Here is a 19,680-nt window from a genome sequence, read left to right as displayed (position 1 = left end):
CCACGGCAACCCCTGCACTACGGGACTGTGTCTGTATCCATACAGCCCCCCTTTCCAGCACTTGTCTGCACTTACCTCGCACTTGCCACCAGCTGGCCCTTGTTACTTATCCTGTATGCTGTATGCTTATAACCCTGTACTGCACTTTCCCCTCTCCCTTTCCCCCATGCACTTTTCCCTTCCCCTCTACCCTTGCACTTGCGCGATCTGAATGACACCTGGCCTAGTAAGATCGTTGTCTGTCTCCCCTTGTTCCCCCCCCCTGCCTCGTCGCGCCTTGAAACACTTGTGTATAGGCGCGTTACAAATGCCATATCATATCATATCATATCATAACATGGCGGGACGTACCGGTGGACATGGTGGTGCCCCCACATCCCCAACCACAGGCACAGCCGCTGCCCATGGGAGGGGAAAGGGCACGTGGCGAGGCAGCCCGGACCCAGCTTGTGGCCACATTTTTCACCTAAACTCCCACACCTGCGGAGAGCACACAGGCCTGGCACATACCAGGTGACAATCAATGATGACAAACAGACAGTCAACTGTCACAACCTTACCATCCTGAGAATGTTGCCAAGGAAGTGCTACATTGTGTCCATCCCTAGCTACTTAAACAAAACCAATCCTGTGTGACGAAAAGGAACACATGCAAGGTGTGTATCACACCACCCCCCTGCAAAACAGGCCATGACAATCACTGGTATGTCACTCAAACCCTCCCAACCCACATCACCCTTGTATGCCACACCATGACATGGCATGCAACAACAAAAGGCCAACACATGACCAATTAGATACGAAATGACATGTGATAAATGGAAAGAGGCCCGATACAATCACACCTGACATGGAATCAGATGAAATGACTGACCAACAACCTCCCACACATACAAAGTCATACACAAATGCATGCCACCAGTGGTACCATCAACAAAAGACTGAATGCCTGTTCTCATGCACATTGGCCAAGCCAAATACGTTAATCCCTGACCCGTGTGCTGGGTGTGTCTTCTGCAACACACTGCTTAGCACACAGCACAGTGAGCAGCCATTGTGTTGGGGATACACCTTAAGCATCACATAAAAAGGACAAGCAACAAAAATAACATATTGACGCATGTACACGATCCCCAAATGGTAAGTGATCATGCGCTGCAGGGACACAGCATGCCAGTGAAGGCAATCTGTGTGCACATGTGGGCATGGAAGGGTGGTTGCACGTGTGGTGGAGCATTGTGTAAGTGTGTGTGTCAGTAGGGACATGCACTCAATACATGCATGTGAAATAAAGTGACCCTCAGTGTCCTGTCCACATCACATGTGAACATTGCCCGTGTGTACACCCCAGCATGTCAAACCACAACAATCCCCTGACACGTGAAAAGTAAACAACACAGGAACAGCCATTGATCAGCAGAACACATCATGTACATAGTACCCCACAATGACAATGTCAGAGAGTGCCCAAACACTGTAGCCCAATCATACTGTCCAACAACAAAAAGCCCTCTCTCATTTACACATCACCATGACCTTCTGAAGAACTGTGGCTGGGGTCTTTAGTCTTCTTCCTTCTAGTCTACCTGGCTTCAGGATCCCCTTACCCCTTGGTTTCCATGTTCTACCTTGCATGTAAATAGGGACCAGGCCCCTCAGAGGCCACCTTGACTGGTAAAAATACCAAATTGCAGAGAACTCCAAGGATCCAAACCCCCAAACCAGGGAAAAATCCTGTAGCCACCAAAAAACCTGGGAAGAGTCTCCAGTAGATGACTTGAAGTTGCTGGAAATGGCCAAGCACATGTCCAAGCAGAATGATAGAACAACCAAGGTAGCACAGTTCAACAATGGTTCAACAGGATGGGTAGCATTTTCAGTGCACAATAATCAATGAGGAATGCAACAACTGATGGGTAGTGTCACAGCTCCGGTCTCCAGGCGCAAGAGTGGCACAAACCAACCACCCCCTCCGCGGTCTGGGCGCCTGCAAGGTAAAACTTACACAGGCCTCCGAGACCCTGGCGGGGAAAGAGGGTCAGGGATCTGTTGTTTGGATACGCATCGGTATTCAGGATAACCGGAAAGAGGGGCAGGAGAGGGGAGGTGGATGGGCAAGGGAAAGTAGGCAAAATACAAAATACAACTATTGACAATAACACATACTAAATCAGAGAAACCATGTTCTTCATGCACATTGTACAAAATGGGACAAATGCAAGCCAAAGAGAGACTTATCTCTGGGGTGAGTGCTGGCCTCCTGCCTGCGCACTCTCAGGTCCGGTAACAGGAGCAGTTCAATGCTGCAAAGAGAGCGTGAGTTACTATTCTGTGTCTGTCTTCACCACACACACAACACCATTCATGCCTCAAACTAAGTGACTTCTCCCCAAACAAACACTCTTTTCTGCTGCTTTGTTCATATACTTTTGCTTGCCCCCGTGATGGTTCATACACTGTCAATGCGGTAAGGCAGCCGCACGTGGTACGTGGTAAATGGAAGACCAATGTGTTAAGAATCACACATGATAGAATGGGGCCTGGAAGAAGGTCGGCTGGGGTGTGGCCCCTCGTGCTGCTCACCTTGCTTGGAGCTCCTGGAAACACGTCTGCTTCTGTCGGACGTCTGAGCACAAGCCATGTGCTTCTGCTTGCGCACTCATGCGCACATGTGCACTACCCAATGTGGCCAGGTTTCTGTAGTTCTTGGCCCTGTGTCTGCTGGGAAAGGTAGTCTGGAGGCTAATTTTCCTGCAGAAAGGGCAAACAAGCTATTAATAAGGCTGGCAGGTTTCCTGTGTGTGTGTCTTCATGCTGGTTGTCACTGGGCCATGTCTGCGACCTACATCCGACCTCCTCCCACCATCAGTGTGACTTTGACAGCCAAAGGGTGCAGGCTACTGTTTACAGCATGAAGTGCATCAAGCACATATACAGACAAGAAACATAAATCACAATCAACATCAATAAATGGACATATCAATGATGTACTCACCAAAATTGATTGCAGACATGCCATGGAGAAAACATACATTATCCCCACGAGGGGTGTTAACACAAGTAGTACAGCAGCAGACAGGCCACAGATATGACGAAAGTCCAATGCCCTTGTGTAAATGGGTGTAACACCGAACCATCATTGCGAGCCCATGGATAGGGGAAGCAGGAGTGGCATATGTGAATCAGGAACCCAAGCTGCAAACACATAGACGAGACTAGCTTGAAGGGCCCAGCTGGAACAGACAGTGGATTCTTTCAAAAGCCACAAAGCACCACACCGTCACATGAATGCACAATAGACAAGCAATTTGAAACTATATTAACTAATTAAACTAACTATAAAAATCAAAAATGGCCACATACGACCTGGGGGGAGGAGGCACCCAGGAGGGGGGAGGTACAGGGTGCACCTCAACACCCACATGCGATGATGTTGATATAAAAAAAACTCCATGGGCTCAACGCCTGCACAGCCCGACCTGTGTGGGAGATAAGTCGTCCTCCTCCTCACCCTCTGACTCAAACGGTTGATGTGGCACAGTACCCTGACCACGCCTATGCGCAGCTTGCCCCACGTCGGCAGCAAGTCTGCGGGACCAGTGAGCCTGGTTTTGTGCGGCGATGATACGTAGGTCAGCATGAAGAATCTTGTATGATACGCGTGCTTCCTCTTGCAAGGTAGCACGTGTAACACAGAGTTCTTCCTGCATGGCTAGCAGGACATCTGGAACACCTCCCGGCAAGCACGTAGCTCGGCCGAGATGGTATTCTCAAGCTGCTCCAACCTCTCCTATGTCTGCTTCCTCTGAGTCATCAAGAAAACACCCAGAGTAGATCGGAGGGATTGATGGTCATCCCTCAGGGCCTCCCTGTGTGCCTCTGCGTGAGCAGCAATTGCTTGACGCTGAGACACAATTTCAGCCTGGCGTGCCCTGTCTGAGGCCTCCATGCCCAGCCTGAGCGAGCGGGCCGTGGACTGTGTCGCCCGCTACTGGAGATCCACCTGCCACACGTTCCATGCTCTGAGCGATATTATCAATTGCTGCCCCCTGTTGTTCGGAATTGGCAACCATGGCTTGCTCCCACTCAGTATACCCCGGTGGCGCACGGCCACCGTGTTGCTGGGCTTGACACCCACGGGGCCCAAGGAGCCACGGTCCTTGTTGGATTTGCACCGCCCGCGGATGCAGGACTACATTCCTCCGTTTACGTGACGTGATGCCCCAGGCACATCAGCAACTGGTGTGGAGTATGACCGTGCGCCCCGATCCACCATAGGCAGAGGTCCCACCACCATCTGGCCCATCAGTGCAGGTGTCGCGGACACATCAGAATCACTTACCATTGACGAATGGACATCACGCACATCCAACTCAATATTGTCGTTAGCGTGATCATCCAGGCTAGACTCATTGCCAGCGCTAGATACGATGGTCTGGAACACAAGTGCACACAAGTGGGTTCTCGTGGTCTACCACCCCACGACTCCCACTTGTGCTGGGTTGCTGGTGTGATAGCAACCCTGTGCCTAGCATGACAACACCATCATTTGGCTCCATTGCGTCATCATCTGAAAAGGGGAAAAAACAAACATGAGTACACATGTCAGAAGCACATAACCCACACACACACATAGGCATCACATTGACAGCCAACACATGAAGCAGACATGTCACACACAAATGAGAACCTGGAATGCATCCAGTGGCATTGATATGCAAACGCATCCCAAAAGCAGAAATGGATGTGTCTAAATAGCAAAGCCTACACAAGTACAAAATGTAGTATATCACCTCCATCAGATACCATTTCGGTCAGGCACATGTCACAGACAGATGGCAACAAAGAGATGGCACATACCATAAGCATGTCTGAACTGCAAATTGACCACTGCTGCAAGAGAATCCAAACACACAATGACACACCTAATATGCATGTACACATGCATCACTAAACCATCATCACCAATATAGCTTCGTCCATCAGCAGCTCGACCCGTACCGGGTGTCATGGGCCGTGTAGATATAGTGAATGTCCCAAGGAAAGCAAGGGCCTGCAACCAGGCATGAGGGACCATAACGCCCAGTACGGTCCGAGCTGCAGGACATGAAGCCTCCACAACACCCCTCAAGGCCTGATTGAGCACATTGTGCTATGAATGTGCCCTATTCCATCATTCCTTGTGTAAAATCTTCACGGCCAGGCCCCACCATATTAGCTAAGTGGCCCTGGGCGTACACATACTGCACAACAGTACACCTTCAGGATTATGCCAGTTGAACATAACGTGCTCAATGCAGAAATCTCACCAGCATTAACGTCAATCAACTACCTATTAGTCAGTCAACTAAAAAGCTGCGGAAGACACATGTGTAAATGAGCACTTTCACACACACATAAGTGAGTAGCCGCAATGTTGCACTACCCAACGTTGAAGCTGCTTGCATATGTACATGTGAAAGTGTTAAAAAAACACCCCTTTCCCCATACACCTGTATTGTGAACCTGAACACCATCCAATACAGCAAAGCAAGCAGCTACAACGCTGCTTGCTTTGATGTATGTGAAAGTGTACACATACACACGTGAAGGCAGCTCCACAGTCATTACAACCCGATTGGCAGGCTACATTCAATCTGCGCCTTATGCCAGTTGGTATAGGCCGCAGATCGACCAATCAACTTTGCTAAACAACCACTAGGGAGATCCAATACTGAGTATATGTGGCACAGGATGCACCTGTGCCCGTGGCATTCATGACAGAGAAGGGATAAAAATCTGACCATACATGCCAGGTCACTTTGACATTGCAGCAGTGAGTAGGCATGTAGAACGGTGTAACACGGCTCAGAAGTGGGTTGATGCAGTGCAGAACATGTGTACGTTACCCACTATCTACATGAACAAGTACATTATGATGTCTATCAATAAACACAAAGGCAGTGTAAGGGAAAGTTCAGGCATCAAGTGCAATGTGCATGCAATGGGTTGCATGGCTACAAACAAACCCCCCCCTAAGTGAAAATGCAGGGAGGCATTGAATGTCAGCGAAAGGGTGACCAGAGACCTGTGTATTGGCAGACAGTGTCGACTAGCGTCAATTGCATCATCTGAGTCAACTGACAACACAGCAGATGAGAATGGGACAGTAAGCAGGACACATGAATAACTCACAGTAGTACACCCATGTGTGCAGAAGCCACTACACCAGTTGAACAGAGTCGGGGGGCCTGAAACAGGTGGAGGCCTATGCCCCACACAGACTGTGACACCCTAAACATGTGCGTGATGCAGGACTGAGCCAGAGTGGGCATGGAATGGATGATCAAATGCCATTAAATGTAGGTCATCCTGGACACGTACTACAATGATCATCCGCGCAAGGACACATAGGGGCATGCATGGAATGCACATGAGCATGAATAGGCACTCATGTCCCTGCGTAGCATCTGCCATCTGCACAGTCCGAATGAGACACCCTGCGTCAAGGACAAAGGATGTACCCCACTGTATGTGTCTGGCAGGTTGGCAGGGGGAAGTGTGAATGTACACAGGAGCGTTGAACAGGCCATTGCAGTACTCCAAAATGATACCGACCAGTGCCATGGTAAAATTGGGTTGCAGGGGGGTGGAGGGGCAAGGGAGCATGCCTAGGTGGAGTACCCGCATTCAGGCAGAACACACATGCACGTCAGTCATGCGATGACATAGTCCCAGTGCTGAGTGGAAAGACACCCCAGGCTATATGCAGAAGGGCCAGTGAGCTGGAACATAGACTGGAGGGGCAGCCGGGTGACTAGCATGTGAGAAGGGTGCAAGTGTGGTGATGAGGACAGTCCCCGTCTGCTCTATATGTCGAGCATGATGCACAGCAGGCACGCATCAGTGAAGCATTGCATGACTCGCACATGAGAACCATGTACACACAACATGTAGTGGCAGTCAAGCACAACACATCACACAAGCAAATCACACATGGTCTGGACAAACACGCGACAACACTCACTGGACCGGGCATCAAAGTCCAGCATCTCTCCCACTCCTTCATACAATTCTGCTGGTATAAACTGCGCAGCGACTGACTCGTGTGAAGTGAGGTCTTCCTCCTGAGCTGGTGACCCCCCGCCAGTCAACCCAGTCATGACATAATTGGAGTCACGCTTCGCCTTAGCACAGTGTCGGAGGTCATCCCAACGCTTTTTGCACTCTTGAGCTGTGCGCACCTCATGTCCGAATGCACTCACACAATCTGCAACATGCTTCCAGTGGGACATACGCTGGACAGCCGTAGTGTGACAATTCGGCCCCACTAGCATATCACGGTTGTGTTCCCGCACATAGTCCACAAGGAAGTCCAGTTCCTGCACGCAGAAAGGCTTCTTCCTCGAAGTGCCGCAGGCCGGAGCTGTGTCTGGGGTCCCAGCCTTTACTTCAGGTGCAACCTTCCTCCTCTTGGACAGTGGTCCGGACCCGAACTGGCAAATGCTGTCCTGATCAGTAGGGGCAGTGGCGATGGTGGATTGAACCAAGGGAGTGGCAGGTGGAAAAAGGATGGGAGCCCTGACTTGTGACAGTAGCTGCCGGGTGCCCTTGACTTGACCCTGCGCAGCAACATCTGCTGTGACAAGGTCATTGACCGGGACTGTCCTGGATGGTAGACTCACAGGCGGGGTGGTGTTGGGTGCATCTGCCCATGCACTTGCCGACACCCGGCTGCTCGGGGCAGCAGATGACAATACTGCCCCAGGGACATGTGCCTCGGTCAGGGCAGCCCTGCGTGCATTTACCCTGTGCCTCCTGAACTCCTGGAAATCATCCAGGGACTCTTCAGGTGCCAACGCAGCATGCACTGGCCCACCCTGAGCCTGGGTGGTGGTGTCCACAGCTGCACCTGCAGCTACCACTACCTTTGGGCCTGTGGCAGTCGATGAAATGGACTGCCGGGTCACATGGGTGCCAGTGCCAGATGCAAGAGCGGCATCTCCGGTAACCGAAGGGGGTGGTGGCATGACTGAACCAACATGTGGCACAACATCGTGCCAAACTGGCGCACCCCTGCCTCTTCCCCCTCTGCGGCCACCCTGGACACCCTGGAGTCCCCCTACTCCCTGGTCATCCCAGCCACGTCCCTGACCACGCTCGCCACGTGGAATACGCCCAGCTGAGGCGCCCCTCACCTTTCGTGGCCTCCCAACCATAGCACAGATGGAGTAATGCCGGCACAGATGGAGTAGTGCCAATGGGAGGTGTACACGACAATTGTCCTGGGCAATTGGGGTGAAGGGGGTGGGATACACGATGTTAACAGCACCCCTGTGCACCTGTTACGGTCACCTGGTATCCATGGGGACGCCACTCAGCCCTGGTTGGATGATTTGCACTCTCGAACCCTCTCCCGGTCCCTTGGTAAGGCCTCTGGTTAAATATGGGTCTGCAATATAGGAGAGCTGGATTCAATACCAGATTGTCTTTATGTTTTCTCACCTCCCTTGGCCTCAACTCCTTCCTCCCACTTGGGCCCTCTCCTCACCTTAATATTGTAGAAGGTGGATTCTCCGTCCTGGTCCTCGTGGCAGGGGCACGTAGATGTGGGGGGCGAGCAGCGACCAAGTTACTTCACTGGTATAAGCCTCCCCTGTGGGAAAGGCCTGCTGCGACTCTGTAGGTTTGCTGCTTTACAGTCTTTATATGCAGTTCTTATGTTCCTCTTAGTTCGAATAATAATGTCTTGCTTCTTTCCTTTTAGGTATGGAAAGGTAATTTGGAGTTGTCATGCAGTTTGAAGATAAGCATGGGCCGGTAGGCGAAAGCGCAGTGTGCCCGATGCTGTCCGGAGAGTAATGCACAATGCGCGGCGCAGTTTCGCCTTTTCTCTTCTTGCAGGTTGCGATGTTCCTCGCCGAGCGCCGTAATGTTCCAGTAATGATACTAACCAGGAGATGACTACACAGGTAAGAATTGTGTGGCTTTCTTCATTCGGAAGGAAACGTGAGTAAACGCTTACTAATGCTGTCTTTCTTTCTCCTCTTTCCAGGTTATGGTATTCCAGGATGCATGCAGTGCTGGATGATGGAGTTTGTACCTTCAGGTGAGTGGAACTGAAGTCGGCTATGGATTGAAGACAGGATACTGTTCCAGGTAAGTTTCGTAGTGTTCTTTCTCTCTCTGCAGGCCCTTGGTTTCAGGTAAACTGGCATCAAAGAACTGGACACGGTGAGCGTTACGCTGCCCACAGCAGAATAACGCAAAGCATGTTCTGCTGTTTGCATGTGGTTTAAATAGTCTCAGGTAAAGTAGTCCAGGTAAAATAGTCCCAGGCCTGCCACACCCAAAGCAGTCCAGGTAAAGTAGTCCCAGGCCTTCCACACCCAAAAGACTAGACCACATAGCTCAGATCCTTGTAACTGAGCTATGTGTGTGCCTCCATGTTGGCTGAACCCCCCCGAGTTAAATAGTCCCAAGTAAATAGTCCCATTCTAATGTTGGTCTTCATGATGGTATTGATCCTGGTGCCAAAGGTGCCAGGACTGACTCCAAGAGAGTCTTGGATAAGGTTTTAAGGCCTTTGACCTGGCCCCAACTGGAAGGCTGACTTGTCAGTGAGGGCCAGGGGCAAGGGTCATGACAGCACTCCCCCCCAAGGCCCCTCTCACGGTGGCACTTCTGCCTGGTCCTGGTTTGGCTGGGTAATTCTGATGGAACTTTTTAATTAAGCGAGGTGCATGGATGTATTCACTAGGTTCCCATGATCTGTCTTGAGGGCTGTATCCCTTCCAATCAACGAAGTAGTATAGTTTGTATCTGGTGTATTTTGAGTCTAGGATATCCTTTAATTCAAACTCTGGTTCTCCGTCAACTAATACTGGTTTTGGTGGTGTTGTAACCCGAGTACGGGGTTGTACCGGTTTCAGGAGTGATACGTGAAACACAGGATGAATGTGCATAGTGGGTGGTAGGGTTAATTTAACTTCCACTGGATTTATTATGGATTCAATAGAATAAGGTCCCAGATATCGGGGACGAAAGGTCTGAGTCCCTTTTATGGGCACATATTTTGATGCTAACCAGACCTTGTCTCCAATTTGATAGTAGGGGGCTTTACTACGATGTTGGTCAGCAAATTTCTTTTGTTTGTTGTTGGCTTGGAGTAAATGTTCTGCTGCTTCTTTGAAGGCCTGGAAAATAGTTGTATGTAGGGTTTTAACCGCTGGCATTTCCAAAGGGGTTGGGAGATCCAATTCTGAAGTACGTGGATGTCTGCCATATATAGTGTAGAAAGGGGTTTGTCCAGTGCTGGTGTGTAATGAATTATTATAGGCATATTCAGCTATCCATAACAAGTCCTTCCAATTTCTTTCCACTTGATGTAACATGCAACGTAAGTATTGCCCGACGGTTTGGTTTGTTCTTTCTGTTTAGCCATCTGTTTGAGGATGGTGACTCATGGATAGTCGAATGTCAATGAACAGCATTTCCTCCAGAAGTTGGATACGAACTGACTACCTCGATCTGAGATCAAGACCGATGGAAAGCCATGTAGCCGTACGTTTTCCTCCAGGAATACTTTTGCTAAATTGCATGCATTTGGAAGACCCTTAAAAGGAATAAAGTGTGCCATTTTAGAGAACAAGTCTACAACTACTAAAAAGGTGTTGAATCCTTGACTGGGAGGTAGATCTGTAATAAAATCAAGGGACAGTGCCATGGTGCGGGAGGAATTTCCAATGGTTGGAGAAGACCTGCTGGTTTCTGCTTTTGGGACTTGTTTTGTGCACACACACACACCGCAAGATTGGATAAATTGTATGATGTCTTTACGACATGTGGGCCACCAATAGTTTTGTTTTACTTTAGCTAGAGTTTTGGCAATTCCAGGATGACCTTCAATCAGGGAGTCGTGATAATCCGAAATAACCTGCCCTTGTAAATCTTTACTTGGCAAGTATAGACAGTTCCTAAAATATGGTAACTGGGCTTTAATGGTGTACTGTTCTCCTTGAGTACACCACTCTTGTGAGAAAGTGGGATCCATTAAGAGTTGGATCTTGTTTTGGAGTTCACCCTGTGTCAATGTTGTCGTAAGACCCAGGAGTTTGTCTTCTGGAATGATGGCTACTGGATCTGGAGTTATGTATACCTTTTCATCAACACCCATGCGGGACAAGGCGTCAGCCTTTCCGTTTCAGACTCTTGGCCGGTAGGTGATCACATAGTCATATTCAGTGAAGAAAAGAGCCCACCGCAGTTGATGGGATGATTGAGCCTTTGCTGTTTTTAGGTATTGGAGGTTTTCGATGATCAGTTATGACCGTGACAGTATGTCTAGCACCAAGGAGATAGTGTTGCCATGCATTGAAAGCTGATTTTATAGCCAAGAGGTCTGTGATAGCATCGTTGAGTTCGGGAGGTGAGAATTTTCGTGACCAGAAGGCCACAGGGTGTAACTGGCCAGTTCCTAGGTCCTTTTGCGAGAGAACAGCTCCCATAGCCATGCTAGAGGCATCTGTTTCAACTATATAAGGGAGGTCTGGGCGAGGATGCTGTAGAACTGGAGCAGAAGTGAATTTTTTCTTAAGTTCTTGAAAGGCCTTCTCTGCTTCTTTGGTCCAATGGAACTTTTTATTGTTTTTTCTCAATAGTGATGTAATTGGATGCACTATTTGGGAAAAATCTGGGATGAATCGGCGGTAAAAGTTTGCAAAGCCCAACATACTCTGAATTCCTTTAAATGAAGTTGGTGACGGCCAGTTAAGAATGGCATCTACCTTGTGCCTGTCCATTCTGATAGCTTTTGGTGTGAGGATAAAACCAAGGAACTCCACTTCGGTGACATGAAAAGAGCATTTTTCGAGTTTAGCATACAGTTTATGTTGGCAGAGTTTAGTAAGGACGGAGCGGACATGCCTGACATGGTCTTCTTTTGTAGCAGAATACACTAAGATGTCATCAATGTAAACCAGGGCGCAAACGTCAATGAACTCCCACAAAACATCATTCATAAAGTACTGCAATGCAGAGGCAGCATAGTAAAGTCCAAAAGGATTACCTGGTATTCATACAAGCTGTATTTGGTACGAAAGGTGGTTTTCCATTCGTCTCCTTTCTTCACTGGAACAAAATGGTAGACCCCCGTAGGGTCCAGTATGGTATAGATTTGGGCGTCTTTGACTTGATCCAATAATTTGGGTATAAGGGGCAGTGGATAACAGTTTTTTACTGTGATCTGGTTTAATGCGCAATAGTCGATGCAAGTCCTCAAATCTCCTTCCTTCCTAGGTACGAAGAATAAGGGACTGGCTGCCAGTGATTTAGACGGGCGGATAAATCCATTTGCCAGGTACTGATTAAGATAAGATTTCAAATGGAGGTTTTCTGGTTCAGTAAGTGCATAGATTCGGCCACAAGGAATTTGAGCACCAGGTATGAGGTCGATCTGACAATCGTAGGGCCTGTGCAATGGTAGAGTATTTGCTTGTTCTTTCTGGAACACGTCTTGAAAATCTTGGTATTCATTTGGTAGAGTATTAGTCACACCTAGTATAATCACAGCCGTAATGGGAGTAGCAGATGTACATAAGTCTGTTTACCCCTTTTCTTGGTAATAACAGGTGCAAGCACAATCATCGCAAAAGGCCAACTTCTTGGCATGCCAATCTATTAGAGGGTTGTGAGCTACCAACCATGGCATCCCTAAGATTAGTCGAAACTGAGGAGCTTTGATGAGATCAAATGCAATAGATTCTCGGTGTCCATCCTGGCACAGTAAGGTTAGTGCTGCTGTACATTGGGTTACTGGTCCGGAAGCTATTTCTGTCCCATCAGCAGTAGTAACTTTTTCAGTAGTCGACTTGAAGCATAAGGGAAGCCCCATCTCTGCTGCCAGATCTTGGTCTACATAATTCCCAACTGCTCGCTGTCTATGTTTGCTTCGACAGCATGCATCCGAGACGGTTGTTGGTGATTGATCAAAATTACTGGTAATGCAAAGTGTGAGGTCTGTGGCTCATCCTTCTCGCTCGACAAGCGGACCTCTACGCTTGCTGGGCTTGGTAGTTTTCCGACTCCTTGTTATTATCTTCCTTCTCTGTGGATCCAACAGTTCTCCTTGGTGGTTTCACTCGACATTCTTTGAGGAAGTGGCCTGATTTTCCGCAATATAAGCATAATTGCTGTTGCCGTCTCTTGTCTCTTTCAGTTTTAGTTAAAGGGGGCTGTACACCTCCGATTTGCATGGGTTCTACCGTGTTTCCCAATGTACGTGGAACATTATCCTTTGACCGGACATACACAGCTTGAGTGTCTAACCTTATCCGGTCCGCTTTTCGGTCTTGTAATCTGTGATATAATTGCACCACAAGGTTGATGAATTCTGCACAGTCTTTAGGTGGGTTAACCACTTGAGAAAGGACATCCTTTAGTTCCCCTCGTAGACCCCGATGAAATAGTGTGGTCCTTTTTTCCTCAGGCCACCCAGCTTCAACGACTAGTCTGTCAAATGTTTTTATATATGTAAGCAAGTCTTGACTCCCTTGACGGAGGGATAAACGTTTGTTGTCTAATGCTTGGCCTTGTGTATGACGAGCAAAGAGTTTTTCCATTTCCATCTGGAAACCCCCAAAGTCATGTAACAACTGGTCATCCTGACTTACCAATGGTACCGACCAATCCGCAGCACTGCCGCTCAGATATGACAAAACAAAAGCAACCCGCGCTTGGTTGTTAAGAAAAGCCGCAGGTCTGCAAAGGAAATGAAGACGACACTGGTTCATGAACGTTGCGTAGTTCTTGGGGTCCCCTGTAAATCGATCAGGTGGAGCTAAAGGAACTGGCCCAGGAAGGGTTATTTGTACTGGATTGGTGGAAGTTGGTACAGGTGCTGGCGGAATGTTACCAGGCAATGGGGTCTGTCCTGCCTGTGATTGGAGCAATTGTCTACTTATTTCGTCAGTACGATCCTTAGTAACAATCAAATCCCTTCTAAGAGCATTGGTTTCTTGCCTGGCTGAATGTACTTGAGCGCGTAATTGTCCCAACAACTGAAATAACTGGTCAGTCTCTGAAGTCTCTGTGACGCTGTTAGGCAGAAACCTGTGCAGTTCCCTTAGGGACCACTGCAAAAGATTTAAGACTACAGGTGTTGGCAGTAAACCCACTTGGTAGCAGTCTGCACCACCCAGATTTACCTGGTAGCTGTGGCTGAGCAGTCAGACTTCCCTCAAGAAGAGTTAGGCAGTATGCAAAGTAGACACAATAGGCACTCAGGTACAATAATACAAGCAAACACTGACCAGAGCTTTGGTATCAAAGTGTATAATTATTTATTTAAAAACACACAGTTTAAACACTCCAGCACTCTTATTGTAAAATATTCTAAACACAGTTACTATTGTAATATATACACCCCTTTTTTCTTATCAGATAAATCACATAAAACACCACTTATTTTCATACAGAGGTGAGCGCTTAACTAGATTGCACTCTAATAAGTTTGTGAGAAAGGGAGGGAAAAAGACAGAATATGAAAAGGTACACCACTCTAAGATTCAGGAACACTGTTAGAAAGGCAGAGAGCAAAAAGTCACTGGTGAGCCAAAGTCCAAAGGCTGGGCCCACTCTTAGAGAGAGCAGAGCACAAATGCGCCCAAGATCACACAGTTACACTATGCTTAGAAAGTCTTGCAGAGGGTTCAAAAAGGGTTTAGAGAGGCTTTAAGAAAGTTTAGCCAGGGTGTCCCAGACTAACCCAGGTTCGAAAGCCGGGGGCTAAATCTACCCCGTACAGTCGGTAGCAAGGGAAGCCAGGCGGGACACGGTACCTTAAGTGGGAAGGATCCTCCAGCGGTGGCAGTTGTTCCTGGTAGTGGGTGCAAGTTGCGTCGTCGTCCAGGGGAAGAGAAGATCTCGACTTGGAGGAAAGATGAAGGTCGTTGCACTACCAGGGAAGAAACCAGCCGTGGAGTTTTCCGGTTAAAGGTGGTACCTTTGTTTTGCGGTCGTGGTAAAACGTGGTATCCCGGTTGCCTGGGTGCTTGGCACGGGCAAGGCGGCCACGAGGTATGTCGGGAAAGCAAAAAGACGGTGAAACTGGTTATCCCCACCAGTCAAAGGAAGAAGACTCTCCGGCGGGAGATCTTCTCTGTCGTTGGGAAAAGTGGTGAGACAGTCCAGCAGGGCTCCACCGGTGGTGGTGTCGTGGCAGGTCGGCTCAGCTTCTCCCTCGTCGGATTCTTAGGACCTGTGGCGACTTCTGAAGTTCCAGTCCCCAAAGCCCTGCTTTTATGCAGAAAACCCCCATTCACTCAGCCTAGCTGTCACTCAAACATGCTAAGTGGTGAGCCGGCCGGCTCACCACTTGGGCCAATCAGGATGGAGTGCGACTTGAGTTGCCTAGGCAACTCAGTCCAGGGTGCCTAAATTTCCCTCCACCCCTCCTAAGTACCCCAGACAGAGTGGCACCACTTTGGAGGGCTTCTGTGGAGAAGCCCGCCAAAAAGTGGAACAAAGGGCTCGACTTGGGTTGGAGTCACAGAAGAGAACACAAACGCCATTTTAGAATCAAGTTTTGGCAAAAAATACCAACCGGAGAATTAATATTAATTAAATAAACCGGCAGTATGTTCGAGGCTACCGTAAATAATTAAATAAAGATAGTAGCCTAAAACAATGGGAAATCCCATAGGAAAATATTCACGGTTGAATATAAAAAGTAGTATCCACTGCCACCAGCCAAAACTCGATCAGGGGGGACGGAGACGTGCCCCCTCGACTAACAGACCCTGGGGCAATCGAATTGCCCCAGCCAGTACGTCCACAATATGATGGTTTGTACTGGTTCTGTTCAGAATTTAAGACTAGTAAAGTCAATGGTGACTTTACATGCCCTGGGAGACAGTAGTCAGTCCCAGGGTATGGAGTCTATACTGGGGGGTCACTATGACACCCCTGTGTTACTGCACGGAGGGTGCTGTGTAACACACATCACAAAACATATGAAGCCCTATGGAGTAAAAGACCCCATAGCCCATTAAACACATCCAGATTCAAAGAAAACACACTCAAATCATGCCCGAGAGTAAGGGTAAAAGAGTCTCACTCTTGGCAGGAGAAAAAAATAAACCCCAAAAATCCATCAAAGCTGCTGGGGGACTCACTAGGTTAGGAAATTCAGCCTAAACAGAGAATTCTCACTAACAGACGCCCAGGTGGATAATATTATTGAGGCTTTGCGTTCTGTTACGCTCACCTGGTATCCACGGGGACGCCACCCAGCCCTGGTTGGATGATTTGCACTCTTGAACCCTCTCCCGGTCCCTTGGTAAGGCCTCTGGTTAAATATGGGTTTTCAATATAGGAGAGCTGGATTCAATACCAGATTGTCTTTATGTTTTCTCACCTCCCTTGGCCTCAACTCCTTCCTCCCTCTTGGGCCCTCTCCTCACCTTAATATTGTAGAAGGTGGATTCTCCGTCCTTCTCCTTGTGGCAAGGGCATGTAGATGTGGGGGGCGAGCAGCGACCAAGTTACTTCACTGGTGCAAGCCCCCCCTGTGGGAATACAGGCCTGCTGCGACTCTGTAGGTTTGCTGCTTTACAGTCTTTATATGCAGTTGTTATGTTCCTCTTAATTCGAATAATAATGTCTTGCTTCTTTCCTTTTAGGTATGGAAAGGTATTTTGGAGTTGTCATGCAGTTTGAAGATAAGCATGGGCCGGTAGGCGAAAGCACAGTGTGCGCAATGCTGTCCGGAGAGTAATGCGCAATGAGCGGCGATGTTTCGCCTTTTATATTGCTAACCTGTGTCTTTTCTCTCCTTGCACGCTGCGATGTTCCTCGCCGAGCACCGTAATGCTCCAGCAATGATACTGACCAGGAGACCCAGGTAAGAATTGTGTGGCTTTCTTCGTTCGGAAGGAAACGTGAATAAACGCTTACTAATGCTGTCTTTCTTTCTCCTCTTTCCAGGTTATGGTATTCCAGGATGCAGGCAGTGCCGGATGATGGAGTTCGTACCTTCAGGTGAGTGGAACTGAAGTCGGCGATGGATTGAAGACAGGATACTGTTCCAGGTAAGTTTCATAGTGTTCTTTCTCTCTCTGCAGGTCCTTGGTTTCAGATAAGCTGGCATCAAAGAACTGGACACAGTGAGCGTTACGCTGCCCACAGCAGAATAACGCAAAGCATGTTCTGCTGTTTGGGTGTGGTTTAAATAGTCTCAGGTAAAGTAGTCCAGGTAAAATAGTCCCAGGCCTGCCAAAACCAAAGTAGTCCAGGTAAAGTAGTCCCAGGCCTGCCACACCCAAAAGACTAGACCGCATAGCTCAGTTCCTTGTAACTGAGCTATGTGTGTGCCTCCATGTTGGCTGAATCCCCCCCCCCCAAGTTAAATAGTCTCAAGTAAATAGTCCCATTCTAATGCTGGTCTTCATGATGGTTATGAGCCTGGCGCCAAAGGTGCCAGGACTGACTCCAAGAGAGTCTTGGATGAGGTTTTAAGGCCTTTGACCTGGCCCCCACTGGAAGGCTAACTTGCCTCTGAGGGCCAGGGGCAAGGGTCATGACAGCACCTACAACGCTGTATGTGACCCCGGTGATAAAGTGATGGGCCACACAACGCTCAGGCACCCCAAAACTGTGGTAAAACCATGCATGCAACCCCGGTAGCCCATGTGTGTGGAATTAAACTCCCGCAGTATGCGGTGGCACCCAGGGACACGAAAAACACATACTCGTGGGACACGCAGGCTACTATGACCTTGAAAACGGGTACGCGATACACAGGGGCACCCGCAGTGGTTAAAATAGCGTGCGCGACTCACCGTCTGACTAGCATGATAATGAAAAACATGCCTAGCCAATACCCCCGCCAAAAGAAGAGATACGTCCTTGATCCGCTGTGAAATTGTGATAGCGCCCGAAACAACCAGAAGTAGCAACACACGTCGGTCTCCACGAAAGGCACGTACAGCGAACTGCTGGCCCCGCTCACCTTTAACCCGTGCTGAGGGAAACGCCCACGCGCGTCACATCACTTACGCGCTTAGGCCCTTTCCTCGAATTACACGCATTAACACGCAGGCGTGCTGTTTTTTCACGTGCTGAATCACTATGCACCAGAGAGGCAGAGGGCAACCAGTTTCAGTGATAATGAAGTTGGCATCCTGGTGGAGCAAGTTCTGGGGCATTATGATGCCCTCTTCACACCATCGCACGCCGACAATGAAGGACGAAAGAGGATATTAAAGGACATAGTGGGTGACATCAACGCGGAGGGGGCGGCACTCCGCGACATGAAACACGTCCGGAAGCGCTGGGAGGACTACAAATCCAGGACCCTCAAGAAGGCCGGTGCCTCTTGGAGGTAGCGGATGCAGTGGGGCACCGGGCCCAGTTTACCACCCAGCAGATGAGGGTCCTGGAGCGCATTCGCCCAGTGCTTCGCCACCAGATCCTCAGGATGCAGGCCCGTCTGGAGTCGAGCGGTAAGTGCCCATGCATTCACGTTTGAAACAGTGCATGTTGAAGTGTGGTGGTAGTTAGCTACTGGGCTGCATGTGTGACATGGGTCATGTATGGATGTGTGTGCAGGGACATGATGATGCTGCATATGAGTCCAGTCAGGCGTGGCCCACATGAATGGTGTATGTGTTACAATGCATCATGCAGAGCAGCATGAAGAATGCACACATGTATGCATGCCTGTGTGTGTACTTTGACATGTTTGGTGTTTGAGAGATGTGTGCTGCTGTCATGGACATGCATGGTGTACATGTCTGTGTGTCTGAGTAGTGTGTGTGCCATGGATGCATGACACATGTCCATGACGATGTGTTGAATCACTGATACAGCCTAGTCATCCGTGTATCCAATGTGTCTGGGGGTATACAGGGCCAGATACATGACCCTCCGGTGATGTGTGTGCCTGTGATCAGCATGTCCCATGATGCACGTGAGTCAGGGCCTGCTGGCAGGTGCCCGTCAATGGTGGGTGATTGGGGGAGATGAGTCGGGGCCTGCTGGCAGGTGCCCGTCAATGGTGGGTGGGTGGATGGGGTGGCGGACAGGGGTCGGGGCCTGATGGCAGGTTCCCGTCACTGGGGGTGGGGTGGGGGACGTGAGTCGGGGCCTGCTGGCAGGTGCCCATCAATGATGGGTGGTTGGGTTCGGGTGACATGAGTCGGGGCCTGCTGGCAGGTGCCCGTCAATGGTTGGTGGGTGGGCTGGGGGACATGAGTCGGGGCCTGCTGGCAGGTGACCGTCAATGGTTGGTGGGTGATTGGGGTGGTGAACATGAGTCGGGGCATGCTGGCAGGAGCCCGTCAATGGTGGGTGGGTGTGGTGGGGGACATTAGTCAGGGCCTGCTGGCAGGTGCCCGTCACTGGAGGTGGAGTGGGGGACATGAGTCGGGGCCTTCTGGCAGGTGCCCTTCAATGGTGGGTTGGGTGGGGGACATGTGTCAGGGCTCCCAAGTGCATGGTGCCATGTGGCCTGCCTGTGGGGCATGGTATGGGGTGATGGGCTGCCTGCAGGTCATGGACTGGGGTGATGGGCTGCCTGCGGGGCATGGGGAGCGTGGATGGGCTGCCTGCACATATTCCGGGGGTGCGCGTGGAGTTTCACACGCGATTGGCATGGCGTGAGCAGGTTACGTGTATTCTGAGGGTACGGGGGAGTTTCACACG

This window comes from Ambystoma mexicanum, chromosome 3q (genome assembly GCF_040938575.1).
Source record: "Ambystoma mexicanum isolate Mex_15411 chromosome 3q, UKY_AmexF1_1, whole genome shotgun sequence".
Classification (NCBI taxonomy): Eukaryota; Metazoa; Chordata; class Amphibia; order Caudata; family Ambystomatidae; genus Ambystoma; species Ambystoma mexicanum.
This window is presented reverse-complemented; position numbering follows the sequence as displayed.